This window comes from Schistocerca americana, chromosome 4 (assembly GCF_021461395.2).
Source record: "Schistocerca americana isolate TAMUIC-IGC-003095 chromosome 4, iqSchAmer2.1, whole genome shotgun sequence".
Lineage (NCBI taxonomy): Eukaryota > Metazoa > Arthropoda > Insecta > Orthoptera > Acrididae > Schistocerca > Schistocerca americana.
The window spans coordinates 153742920-153757995 of NC_060122.1; the positions used below are offsets into that span (position 1 = coordinate 153742920).

General features: G+C 46.9%; 1 pseudogene; it reads right to left on the bottom strand.

Moving 5' to 3' along the window:
* Positions 1-4917: 4917 nt before the first annotated feature.
* On the bottom strand, positions 4918-5035 carry LOC124614666 (annotated as a pseudogene).
* Between the last annotated feature and the right edge of the window lie 10041 nt (positions 5036-15076).

A 15076-nucleotide genomic window follows, 5' to 3' on the forward strand; every position in this document is an offset into this window, starting at 1 on the left:
GACGCCGGCACGCATGCTCCCTCCCCCTCCACCGGCACCGGCACGAGCGTCCGCTCGCCACGCGCCACTCCCCATCGGATGCACGGAGCACCCTGCCCAACAACCCCATCAAACAACACTGGCGTCTACTCATCAGTAAATACGTGAACGACGATTCTACAATTTTTCAACATTGTATGTACATTGGGGTAACAAAAGTCACGGTATAGCGGTATGCACATATGTAGATGCCGGTAGTATCGCGTACAGAAGGCAGAAAAGGGCGTAGCTGCCATTTTCACTCAGGTGATTCATGGGGAAAGGTTTCCGACGTGATTTATGGCCGCACGACGGGAATTGACATATCTTGAACGCAGAGTGGTAGTTTGTGCTAGAACCATGTGACTCGTGGGAAAAGTTGCTGTTTTGAAGAGCACGCCGCAGCGCGTGGTGTGAAGCAATCGCCCTCCGTTTCTGGCGGTGGTGCCGCTGTGGCAATCGCAGCTTTGGTGTCTCCCTCTGGTGGGAAAGGGGAAAGGTTGCCTGTTCACGTGCATTTAAGGGGCGCTATGAGCTCGCCAGTCGGTCAGTCAGGGTCAGTCTCTCGTCCGTATTTGTTAGGCAGTTAGTGTCTCTCTGTCGTTCGGAGTGTTAGTATGTCTGTCGTTCGGGTCAATCAGAGAGTGGTCGCCCGCTCGGGGCTTAGTTCCTGCATCTGAGTCTGCGCGTTAGGCCGCCAGTCTGCTCGAGTTTGCTCAAGCAATGGTCATTTGCGGTTGGATCGATCGGTTGGTCGGTCGCGTACTGAGACACAAGATGACTTGTCCGTCTTGAGCGTCGGCGTTTGTGAGGTCGCCACGTGAGTCCAGTGGGCCGCGGCGTATAGCGTGGGGTAGTGGCTTCGCAGTCGACACGAGAGCAACAGGAGCTGCGAGCTGCGACGCCGTGAGACGGGAGATGAGCGCGCCTTCCTGCGTCCGTTGAAGCGGCTGGCAGCGGACGGTTCGGGAGAGCGATTTGGGGGTGCTGCGCCAGGCCTTCTCGAGAAATCGCAGTTTATTAGAAGTTAGGTGATTGGTGATATGTTGTCTGATTTACTCTTGTTAAAGTCTAGTTGTTTTCTTGGTGAGGTCACCAGCCGTTTAGCTTTGGGGTCGTCCCACCATTCTTCTCCGTTTGGCCACCCGCAGGAAGGTGGTTGTTTATAAATTGGGTGGTCCGTTTTTCCCTTGTGGAGTAGGGGCGGGTTAGATCAACCTGCGGTTCAGGTTGTTCGGTAATCTCGCTATCAATCTACAGTACGTTAGTAGCTGCCTCTATCATGTTTGTCGGATTTGGTGTGTTAACGAATTTATTGCTTGGAGCGTAAAGGCCTAATACTTGAAATATGTTCTGATCTTTGGAAACTTTGATATTATTCCCTATGATCTTGAGAGGCGGTATCTGTGTACTGTAGGGCATCTTAACTATTGTTTGGCCAAGCCTGTAGGATTTTACGTAAGATTGCATTTCATGGGCTGTTATTTAATTATCATTTTAGCATATACAGTTGCCACCCTTTCACTGTAAGACTTTTTTTAGAAGCTAAAATCAAGTTGCACCTTCGGTGTCAGGGTTAATGTTTTAATTATTAGTGTTTTGTATCATTTCCACCCATCTTACGGGAGGTGCAAAATTTGTGTGCGTGTGTAAATTGTTAAAACTCTTAGTTTAAAGTAATCTGGTGTGTTGCAGATGTGCACCAGTGTAGTCTTTCAGAGGCTGTTGTGAGCGGTCGTAACTACGGCCATGTCAAAAGGGAGCGGCAAGGTTCTCTGTCCGCAAGCTCATACAGTCAAAACTTGTTTCTTTCTGCCTCTGAATAAATCGTAACTTAGATATTTAGAGGGTGCTTTCTGATTATAATTTTAAATCTGTTTCTTTTAAAAAATGCTTTTAGGCACTATTAAAGTGAATACAATTCCCATTTCTTAAAAGGAATTTGGTTATGATTTCATCAGTTACTTCCTGGCAACTACTTCCATGCTTACATAGCGTGATTAAATGTGTTAATGTTCTTGATGAATCGCTAGTAAATAAAATAAATTCTTAACAATAGTCTTTGAAAATAAATCACGCTTCACCATGGAGAATTTCACTTCAAAAATCGTTAGGGACCTCGTATTACGAGATTCATGGTGTCCAGAGTGTGCCGAGAATATCAACTTTCAGGCGTTACCTCTCACCGCGGATAACGTAGTAGGCGTCGACTAAGAGCAGCAGCGTTTGCGAAGAGTTGTTAGTGCTAACAGACAAGCAACGCTGCGTGAAATAACAGCAGAAACCAATGAGAGATGTACGACGAACGTATACGATACGACAGTGTGGCAAAATTTGGCGTCAAAGGGCTGTGGCAGCAGACGACCGACGAGAGTAGCTTTAGTAACAGTTCGATATCGTCTGCGGCGCTTCTCCTGGGCTCATGACAATATCGGTTGGACCCCTAGAAGACTTGTAAACCGTGGCCTGGTCGGATGAGTTGCGTTTTCAGTTGGTAGGAGGTTCAAATAGCTCTGAGCACTGTGGGACTTAACATCTGATGTCATCAGTCCCCTAGAACGTAGAACTATTTAAACCTAACTAACCTAAGGACATGAAACACATCCATGCCCGAGGCAGGATTCGAACCTGCGACCGTAGCGGTCGCGCGGTTCCAAACTGAAGCGCATAGAACCACTCGGCCACAGCGGCCGACCTGGTAAGAGGTGTTGGTAGGGTTCGAGTATGGCACAGATCCCACGAAGCCATGGACCCAGTTGTCAACAAGGCTCTGTATAAGCTCATGGTAGCCCCATCATGGTGTGCGCTGTTCTTACAAGGATCATTGACTAGAAATGGTTATGTTCATTTACTTGAAGAACATCTGCAGCCATTCATGGACATCATTATTCCAAAAGATGATGGAATTTTTATGGGTGGCTATGCCCAATAAACAACATTCTGGATAGTTCGAACGAATGATTTGCCTACCTAGATGGCCCGACATGAGTCCCATCGAACATTTACTGGACATAATCAGGAGGTCAGTTCATGCACAAAATCATGCATCGGCAACACTTTTGCAATTAAGGATGGCTGTGGAGACGGCGTAGCTCAGTATTTTTGCAGGGGATTGCTAACAACATGTTGAGTCCATGCCACGTGGAACTGCTGCACTATGCCAGGCAAAAGTAGGCCCAACACAACATCAGGAGGTATAAAAATGGCTGTGAGCACTATAGGACTTAACTGCTGAGGTCATCAGTCCCCTAGAACTTAGAACTACTAAAACCTAAATAACCTAAGGACATCACACACATCCATGCCCGAGCCAGGATTCGAACCAGAAGGTATCCTGTGACTTTTGTCACCTCAGTGTAATTTGTTAGATCGCAGGTTCTCTCAGATATTATTGTTTAAATGATACGTTCAGTATTTCTATCTGTAGCTTTCTAATGATCAATTTTATTTGCATTATTAATTTCCCAAAGCCACGTCAACCTCCTGTAAGGTGGCAGAATGAATGAATGTCAATTTCGCACCTTACATGAGAGATTTTATATGTCATAACAAGTAAATGAGTATGTCACCCGACATACTTTGGCGATAATGAGCAGATTTGCCTATTAAAATGTGCAGTATGTAATGCAAAGAGATGACACTCTATTCGACAGTATTAACACACTGAACCCAAATTCTGCATGTCAATGAGCAAAAGGTGAAAAAAGCTGCTCGAGAAAAGTTTTAATTTGGAGACAGACGCAGGTTGCGCTGTCATGGCCCGAGTACATCGGAACGCTTTTAAAAAGGGGATGGTGACCCATGGCAAAAGGGACAATGAACGAACCAAGCGATACATCGAGGATTGCAGGTAGTGGGCCAGCGCTGCTTGCTATGGAGAAATTCCTCATAAAACTGCATTGGGGAATTTCCAGATGGATACAAACAGACCAGCGATGCAGTCGATCACATGTAATGCCTGTGGTACGCTCGTGGTACATGCATGTAACTTTTAGGTGTCAGGAGCAGGCTGGAATATACTCGGAAGGAGTAGAAAGGGACAAATTTCGATGCAGTTTGAAGATAGGCCCTTTACGATTGGCAGAGGTGTTTTCCACAAGATGAAAGGAAAACTTCGAGGACTCTCCTCTGAACCAGCGTCAAGTGTAGAACAGGGCGCATCGTGCTCTGTACGACGCCAAAAGAGGAACTTTGTGTGAACACTGCGTTCACTTCGGCTGACATTCAGCTAGAAATTAGCTGAAGAGTCGTTGAGCTCTAAAAGCGGAGAAACCAAACAGCCATGTAGTTAATTGTTCTTGCAAGAACTGAGAGGGCATTGTAATAAACATGCTGCCCCATCTACGCACATGCATATCGCCATATTTCCAGACTATTGATGTGAGCATGTTTCCTCGCCTAACGAGAAACATAGGACAGTTTCTGCTGATAAGATCAGTAAAGATTTTGATTATCTTTTTATAGGAATTTCAGAGGGTGAGAGCAGCCCTGCAGCCGACAGCTCATCTCAGCTAAGGTAAATGCTGCTAGCAGAGCCGTAAACGTTGTACACCAGCTTGCATCCACTGTGAACTCGAGCAGCCTTGAGTAATCTTTTTCTCATCTTGCCACAAAAACTAACCATCCTCTGTAGACTTGATTGTCATCCTAAATAGTACTGAACTTGTCGTAATATTGGTCAACTTCAAGTTGTAGAGAAGCACTCCGTCTTCAGGTCACAAGTGGCTCATCGGAGCCATCCGCCCGCCGTGTCATCCTCAGTTGAGGATGAGGATAGGAGGGGCGCGTGGTCAGCGCACCGCTCTCCCGGTCGTTATGATGGTATTCTTGGCCGGAGCCGCTACTATTCGGTCAAGTAGCTCCTCAATGGCATCACGAGACTGAGTGCACCCCGTAAAATGGCAACAGCACATGGCGGCCCGGATGGTCACCCATCCAAGTGCCAGCCACGCCCGACAGCGCTTAACTTCGATGATGTGACGGGAGCCGGTGTTTCCACTGCGGCAAGGCCGTTGCCCCAAGTTGTAGAGAACCTTCTATTTAAATTTGATATTGTTATGTTCAGTGCAGTTTCGGCTAAACAGGATGTAATGCGTTATCTTGACAACTGTCCTAACACTGTCATGTCGCAACCTATGTAAACTCGTGTACTTCTTTGACAATAATTCTTGCATTATTTATTTCCCAAAGCCACGTCAAACCCCCTCCCCCACCCTCTATTCTTTACACGAAATATACTATTGGACATTATGTAGTGTGTATCAGAAATGTTGCGACAAACTTAGAGGGTTTGTAGAGGATGTCTTGAGGAGCAACTCGAGGACAGGAGCCCGTGACTGGAAACGTCATCCAGCGACGCGGATGGGCATCGAAGTTACAGGCACCAGCGACCGCCCCGAGGCCACTCCTTCAGCAGCAAATGTGACTTTGTACGCTGACACACCATAAGCGGGACGTCTCCAAAGTTGTTTGTTATTCAGTGATCGCAACTGACTGCCACGATTACCATTGGAAAAGCTGGAGCTATGGAGCCAGGTGCCGCGTAGACAGGCCTTGTTTCTATAAATGCGGTGTTCTGTTGCCTCGGTGGGTGACCGTTTCGGACACCGCTATCCACCTGTAGTATATTTTTCTCCTGTGTATCGATAAACATTTGAGATTTCAGAGGGATTTAAAAGAAAAATAAACTGCAGATGGAATCCAGAGTCCGAAATCGTCAACCACAATGGCAACACAGCATCGCATTCGTAGGAGACAGTGCCTTTCAACGCAGCAGTTAGTTCCATCTTTCCTCACTAGCGATCGTGGCAATCAGCTGCGCTCACTATCAAACATCATTTCCAAACGTTCCACCTACGGTCCGTCAACGTACACATTTGCTGCCGAAAGGGTGGTTTCGTGACAAGCGCCGGCGCTTATGACTTCGATGAACTGTAGCGTCGTAGCGTGACGTTTACGCCTGTCCTCAATTTGTTCTTCAAAACACACTCCACAACCGCTCGAAGTTTGTCACGACATTTATTGGTCACCCTGTATAGAATGGGCAAAATAAAAACTCCCGGAAAACTTTTACTGCATTTTAAAATCATCCGCAACTGGGGCAAATGGTGTAAGTTAGGTTGCATGTCTAGAAGTACAGGTAATACGCTGTCTGTTGAAAAATGTGAAGCCCTCTGAAGACATGGTCGAATGTTGTTCTCACATACAAAGCAACACTGGGTATGTAGATTATAAGAGTTGCAATTCTCTGTGACAGGAAGAATGACCACCTGGTCATTTGTGTTTAGTGTTGTTACCAGGCCTGGTAGAGTATATAACGGACGTAAAGAGTGCCTTTATTGACCTCTGTGAAAGACAAGAAGATGCCACAGATTCGTGTGAGTATTATCACCAACCCAAAGAGCTTGAAAGGGGGCGTCGTTGTCGGTCTCTGTTTGTTCAGCTGAACGCAAAGCGCAATATCCCCATTCGCGTTAATGGAGCATTCTGATGTGACGACATTCCGCCATTCAACAAGGTGGGAACGTAAGGTCAGGCATACTCAACGTTAAAATATCCTTGACCACTTGAGAACAAGGTAGCATAGCCTTATTGTGCACCAAGCTGATCGTAGCCTCTTTTCATTTGTGTCTGCAATACAAGAACAAGTAATGAACTCCGCGCGACGTTCTGTGTGATCCCGTGCAATAGATCAGAGACCAATAGCAGCCTGGCTGGGGAATTGTAGTCTTGTCTGTAGGCTGTCGTTAACACCACAACACAAATGGATGGTGAGCCATGCACAGCTCATGTTCATGCCATTTATTGTTTGTCATCTTTTATTACCGTACTGCCGCCTCGTTTTCTTATTCCATTTACTGGCGTCACTAACTTCCTGCCTCACTTGCCACTGAGTGGCAGCAGCAGCGCGTATCGGTAAGTGCACTGTCGTACCATCTACAGAGCGACTGATTGTATTTCCGGATCGTCGTGTGTCTGGCAGTCAGTTAGACACAGACCAGCAGTGCAGTTGGGATGCAGCTGCAGTGAAGTTGGGGACGGAGCGCCGGTGAGACGCCGACAGCCAGTGCTCGCCGACACACATGAACTGTCAAGACAGGGGGAGATTGGAGTGGGACGACGATTGGTTGGTCGTTCGGTTGGTCTTCTCATCGGCAGACGTAAAACTGGTTCTTTCACAGTTTCCGGGCCAGGGCAGTTGGTCATTTGGCGTGGAGCAGCGAGGAAATCTCCGCGGCGCGTAGTTTGGCCGGGCGCGCTGGCGGCCTCTATGTGGTTCCGGAGTGTGTTGGATTGTTCCCATTGCTACGAGGTTCGTGGCTCACCGATCCTGGACGTGAAAGTTGAGTTTTGACTTAATCTGCCAGCAAGTCACGACTGTTCACATTGTGTCGTTTTGAGTTTGTTGTCGGCTGTTGGGATATTCCCGTGAGCAACATCGTGTGTTTTCAAGTACTGTACTCAATTACTTGAATTGAAGGGCACCAGTGGAATTTTCAGCCTTGTGGCCATTGACATAAATTCAGGCAGTGTATTTTCCTCATCATGTTGTCGCTGTGTAGTTTGACAGCTCAATGTATAATTGGTAGTGGGCGCCAATACCTCCTACGTTGTTCCATTGAACTCCCTGTTGTGTGCTGGTTAGGTGAAGCGGAAGTTAGCTTGCCGGTGGGTCCGCTGACTCGAGCTTTTACGCAGTTTCCCCACCGTTTGCTTGTCAGACACGTATTGAATGCGGCCTCTCGTCTTTCCGATTGACCACTTCAGGCATGTTACAGTACATACCCCACAGTTTCACTAATCCAGTAGTCCTTTCATGTTCGAGAATGGCACTGAAATATGTGAGTGGAGTCTGATACGGTGGGTGTCAATTTCAATGAAAATAATTTTGGGAGTTGATTGTGTCATGTCATAAATAAAGCTGCAACCGCAACGGTTACCGTTACTATCAGTCTTCATGAGGGTGACCATGGAATTCGGACATATATCGATGACAGCGCATTAATTGTTCTGGCCTAACCACAAGCGCCGGAACGAAGAGGAAGAATGCAAGACCAGAGAAGGCAGTGAGGCGACGTCACCCAGTAGCCCGATGACAAGGACCGCTCCACGACAGGAGCCACCGCTGCAAGAAGAGAATATATGCGCCGCTCCTGCCAGCCTCGGCCTGACATTAGTGGACAGCATTCGTAGATTATTAGCACGGCCTAGCAGAGAGAACAGTTATTAGTGATCTATATTCATTGTTTCTATAGAGAAGAACATTACTGTTTGCATGTGACCCATCGCTTGCGACACTTGTTCTAAATAGAAAGCTAAGTATTGTCAATCTGCTTTACTGAAATAAAACTACTAATGTTATTTGCCTGACTTGTTATATAGCATTCCGAGAACGCTGCATCCTTTAGGCACCCTATACGCGATGAGTGGGCAGGACCTTAGATTTGGCGACGAGGACTCCACATTAATACAAATAACTCAACGAATGAAAATACACTCCTGGAAATGGAAAAAAGAACACATTGACACCGGTGTGTCAGACCCACCATACTCGCTCCGGACACTGCGAGAGGGCTGTACAAGCAATGATCACACGCACGGCACAGCGGACACACCAGGAACCGCGGTGTTGGCCGTCGAATGGCGCTAGCTGCGCAGCATTTGTGCACCGCCGCCGTCAGTGTGAGCCAGTTTGCCGTGGCATACGGAGCTCCATCGCAGTCTTTAACACTGGTAGCATGCCGCGACAGCGTGGACGTGAACCGTATGTGCAGTTGACGGACTTTGAGCGAGGGCGTATAGTGGGCATGCGGGAGGCCGGGTGGACGTACCGCCGAATTGCTCAACACGTGGGGCGTGAGGTCTCCACAGTACATCGAAGTTGTCGCCAGTGGTCGGCGGAAGGTGCACGTGCCCGTCGACCTGGGACCGGACCGCAGCGACGCACGGATGCACGCCAAGACCGTAGGATCCTACGCAGTGCCGTAGGGGGCCGCACCGCCACTTCCCAGCAAATTAGGGACACTGTTGCTCCTGGGGTATCGGCGAGGGCCATTCGCAACCGTCTCCATGAAGCTGGGCTACGGTCCCGCACACCGTTAGGCCGTCTTCCGCTCACGCCCCAACATCGGCAAGCCCGCCTCCAGTGGTGTCGCGACAGGCGTGAATGGAGGGACGAATGGAGACGTGTCGTCTTCAGCGATGAGAGTCGCTTCTGCCTTGGTGCCAATGATGGTCGTATGCGTGTTTAGCGCCGTGCAGGTGAGCGCCACAATCAGGACTGCATACGACCGAGGCACACAGGCCAAACACCCGGCATCATGGTGTGGGGAGCGATCTCCTACACTGGCCGTACACCACTGGTGATCGTCGAGGGGACACTGAATAGTGCACGGTACATCCAAACCGTCATCGAACCCATCGTTCTTCCATTCCTAGACCGGCAAGGGAACTTGCTGTTCCAACAGGACAATGCACGTCCGCATGTATCCCGTGCCACCCAACGTGCTCTAGAAGGTGTAAGTCAACTACCCTGGCCAGCAAGATCTCCGGATCTGTCCCCCATTGAGCATGTTTGGGACTGGATGAAGCGTCGTCTTACGCGGTCTGCACGTCCAGCACGAACGCTGGTCCAACTGAGGCGCCAGGTGGAAATGGCATGGCAAGCCGTTCCACAGGACTACATCCAGCATCTCTACGATCGTCTCCATGGGAGAATAGCAGCCTGCATTGCTGCGAAAGGTGGATATACACTGTAGTAGTGCCGTCATTGTGCATGCTGTGTTGCCTGTGTCTATGTGCCTGTGGTTCTGTCAGTGTGATCATGTGATGTATCTGACCCCAGGAATGTGTCAATAAAGTTTCCCCTTCCTGGGACAATGAGTTCACGGTGTTCTTATTTCAATTTCCAGGAGTGTATTTAAAAAACGTAAGAGACGTTATAGACGGAAGAGAAAGGGTAAACCAGATTTAGTATGCAGATGGTCAAGCAATGTAAGCAGAATCAGAGGAAGAACCACAATTTACTATGTTACTGGTTGCAAAAATGGCAGTGATGATACATGTAACAAAAAACATATTGATAAGAGGGAGCAAGAACGAGGAGCAAACAAGAAGCAAACATGATTGAGGGTAGGGAATGTTTACCTGCTGGTATCAGTGCATGCGTTGTAGCTGTTTGTATGGCTTGCGATGTTGTGGCTGCTCCTGCTGATGCTGTAGCTGGCGACGCTGCAGCTGATGACGCTGCTGGTGATGATGTGGTTGGTGCTGGGTGAGTTGGCGGGGGTGGTGGTGATGATGCTGTGGCCCTAGCGGTCGGCCGGGCCGTTTGTGGCGCTGGAGTGTTGTTAAAAGCCCCAGAGGACGTTCGAAAGAAAGTAGCAGGCGTTGTTGCGTAGATTGTGACTGCAGCAGATCCTGGCGATGTCTTTATTCTGATAGCTTGGTCGTTGTATAGCAGTCCGTCTTTGGCAGGAGAAGCTGACCTCTCGATGTCGATCTTGTGAACTCTGGTAGCGATCGATGTAGCGACGGCGGTAACTGTCCGATGTGATAACAGAGATATTTTAACTAGATTCAACAGATTCCAAGTTGGAAGAACGGCTTCTAGGGTTTCACACACTGTGAATTAAGGCACCATTACTGTGCTAGTACGCACTGAGAATCTCTACATAAATAGCCTAAATTCAAACCGTTTTCTCGCTTTCGTCCGTATACAAACGCTAAGCTCATGAACTCTCGTAAGGATTTTGATTCGTTTTTGGCTAACTGATGCACTGATTCATAAGGATTATTTCTGTACATAATTTATAAATATTTCACACAAATTGACTGAATTATGGTAAATTAAAGCTAAGTTGTGTAAACGATGTCATACCCCATAGCGAACCGTTGCCTTAACTCGAGAGAACTGCAATGCCTGAGAACACGGAAAGTGGAATCTAATTTGTATCTGGTGGTGGGCTAGTGGGCTTTGGATGGAAATCGGAAAGCTGTGGGACTGGACCCTGTATAGGTCAGATTTTTTCACTCTCACTTTTAACCTAGCATCCACCTTTCAATGATCAGCATTTCTAAATATGAAGACAATTTCAGACTGCCAATTTCTGCTTCCGCCAGAAAGCAATCTCCATTCGCGCTCTTAATTCACAGCAAATTCTTCGATCAATGAGCAGTGCGTTACTCAGCTTTGAAGTACAGTAATAAATATGACCAATAACGGAGAGGTGGTACCTCATCATCAGGCTGTGATGTGAGTCTTACAATCTGAAATAATCAAATATTTTAAACAATATTTTCCTCCAATAGTTTGAGAAAATCCGCACACCGAAAAAACATGCGCATCCAAAATATATGGTGTTTTATTTTTTATGCTGCAAGTAAAACGTCTTCCGAAAAACTACTTTCGTAATGTCAGCAACTTTGCTACTCTTACATACAGTAGATTCTTTCAGCAGTGCATTAGATGACTCAACTTTCAGCTTTCTGAATTCCTTGAATCAAACCTAGATGTGGACACGATTCCTTCCGTGGCACGTCAAAGAAGTTTGCCATAAACACTCTGCGACATATGACAATGATTTGCGACAGGGGGTACCAACACTATATCACATGTGTACTATACTTCACAAGAGGAGTGCTGTACACGACCCAAACACGTACATCTTCCTTATTATTTTCTTATTTTTTCTTTTACTTGTGCCACCTCAACCAACCTCCGAGGCATACTGAATCACTCACACGCATACATATGCTCATGATGCACACACATTATTTACTGTTGTTGTAAACATATTACTTACATTGTGATATACTCTCATCATTGTCATGACATGTCACTACAAAACCCAGTTCAGTACGGAACACATAACATTCACGCCTCCAGACAATTTTCCTGCTGTTCTCTGCTTACAGCGCATAGCTTGTATGAAAGTCATGATATTCAATTACTAAAGGTTGTTCTCTGGAATTTATGTATAACTCTACGCAGTGGCCCACAAACAAAATACGCTACTCCATATAAGTCGTCTGGCCGTTGATACCTAATGCTACCCCTGCGAAGTAAGGCCTGGTAGCCATTAGAAACTCTTTGCAAGCTAGTTAGCTTTCAAGAACTGATTAAGGGAGGGCTACGTATCATGTACCGCTGGACGATGATGTAAGACTTTTTGCTGCACCGCTTCACTGAACTGCCAAGATATGCTCACCCTCAGAAAAAAAAACCAGAACACCTTGAACGGCCAGATATACGATATTTATATTCACAGGACAAGCACATTACTACGTTTTGCAGAAATGATAAGCATTTGAACCATGTCGGCTCACGGGTTCAAGGTGAAGATCGATATCGCTGCGCAACACGACCTACTGGTAAAATGTGGCTGCGACTCTCGTCATCCCTATAAACTGAAGGTAATGGATCAGTGTGACTTGAGCAAACGTGCAGGATAACTCGTAGACGTATGCGCGAACCGTACCGTCTGGAAGCGGGCGCAATTGACACGAGAGAATGTGATTCATCCGTTTGGGAAACTGCTGCTGGTATGGGACGAAGTGTTTCGGCAGTGCAACGAGTGTGTGCAGACTGGTTCAGAGAGGCCGTATAATACAATGAGATGGGTACCACTGATACCATGCTGGACTCGCATTCGGGAGGACGACGGTTGAATCTCGCGTCCGGCCATCCTGATTTAGGTTTTCCGTGATTTCGCTAAATCGCTCCAGACAAATGCCAGGATGGTTCTTTTGAAACGGCACGGCCGACTTCCTTCCCCGTCCTTCCCTAATCTGATGAGACCGATGACCTCGCGGTCTGGTCTCCTTCCCCAAACCAACCAACCACTGATACCCCCCCCCCCCCCCCCCGAAAAGACCGACACCTCATCTGAATGGCACTGCAGGACAGATCTGCGTCCTCCTCGTCTCTGGTACAGCAGTAGAACAGTATAACACATCGTACGCTATCAGGGGCGACAGTCCATAGCCATTTATTAGGCCATAGGTAACGTGCGCATCGTCCACTTCTCCGCCTATCTTCGCCCAATGTGCAGCAACATGGTGGATGGAAATGGTCTGCTGAACAACGTCACTGAGGGCAGGAAGGGCACCAGAAAATGTTTTCAGACGAATCCTGGCTGTGTTCAGGTCCGCCGCACACACTGGGAGAAGCATCACAGTGACTGCATTCGCACAAGACATATAGCGCCAACTTAAGGTCTTATGGGTGTGGTGCTATTAGGTACAGCCACAAATCACAGTTGGCCAGGGCACGGTGACCATTGTAATCTACGTGAGTGACATCCTGCGACCCGTACCCGTACCCTTGCGGCATAACACCCCAGACGCCATATTTCAGGAAGACAACGCACGAGCACATGTTGCTGCACGTACTCGTGCCTTCTTGCTATCACAGGATGTCAGTCTTTTGCCCTGGTCCGCCAGATCACCAGACTTGTTGCCAATCGAAAATGTGCGGGATATGGTGGGACGACGGGTGGAGCGCTGTAATCCAGTGCCAACCACAGCAGACTGTCCTACAGGACTGGATGCCATTGGCGCCTTATACACATCCATGTCATCACGCATAGAACATGTTATCAGGACTCATGGAGGACCTTGTGTTCTGATTTGTTTTTATCATGGGTGTAAAATGTCAGTTAGGAACCTGGTCTTGTATTAAACGACCTTTCATTTACTTAAATATTCATTTGCATACACTATACTATATTTCGATATGCAGGCCATTCTTCGTTCCGTTGCGGTGAATTTGTATAAGCGTGTTCTGTGGCACCATTTTCCATGTTTTATGTGTTCGAGTCAGACCCATTATTAACATTGTTCTCTTGAACTCTGCGTATTTACATTCTGTGTATTATTAATTGGCAGGGATTAGTTTGTCACTAAGCATGAAAGCAGGCAATATTTCACAAGCTGGCCCAACTAGGTCATTAGAAGCAAGTTAGCATTGAAGGAGAAAGGCTTTTTTATTTATTTGTTTGTCAGTTTGAGTGACACCATGCGAGAACTGTGTAGTCGATGATGGAAGAAATAGGTACATAGTTTATAGAACATGATTAGAAGATTTACGAACAAATAATTTAAAAAAAGCGAAAAATAGTTGCGAGAGGGCGAATAAATAATACATTAATAAATAATACGTTAATTCTTAACTTAAGCGGTAGAGATCATTCTGTATGATGAGAGTTGTCCAGAAAGTAATTTCCGATCAATCGCGAAATGGAAACCATGTTGAAAATCAGAAATGTTTTATTTGCAACAGTTAGCTGCACCTAACAGCTACTTCTCTAAATGGTGACCGCTCCGACTTCGACATCTGTCGTAGCTTTGTATCAACTTTGTAATGTTCTCGTCATAGGAGGGAGCCGCCGGTTATTTCGCCAAAACTCCACCCTGGTCTGCTGCCCGTTGTCTGTTCCATATCCCGGCTATATAGAGAGCCATCAAACGCTTCCTATCGAAAACGCTGCAGAAGCATCTTCATTGCCCATGCAGTGTGTGGCCGAGAATCAACATGAAGTATGAAATGCATGACACTTCCGTTATGTGGGGATTAATAAAATTAGGTGAAATCTCTCGGCAGTCACCCATACTTAGCGGGAGACACTATTTTCTAGGCCACATGCTTACTGTGCGCTCAGAACTGCAAAGGGCAACTTGCAACCGACGGGCATACTCGAGACACTGCCTAACACATAAGTGGAAGGCTTCATCGGATTGGTTTCTATTTCGCGACCGATATCAACTTCCATTCTGAACACTCCTCGTAAGTATTAGAAGTGAGGAGATTGTTTCTCAAACTTCATGGCAGTGACGTGTAGATTGTAATAATATGATCATAAAGATGGAAGAATTTTAAATGGAGCGGCGTAGAAATGAAAAAAACCGATGTGGTATATAAGTTACGAAATGAATAGGTAGAGCTAAAAATAGATGGAAGTTGATGACAATCCAAAACCACCAAAAGGGTCTGAGCTAATTTGCCACCGAGTGGAACAAAACGGAAATAGCCTAGGGATAAATGGAGTCTATAAATTGC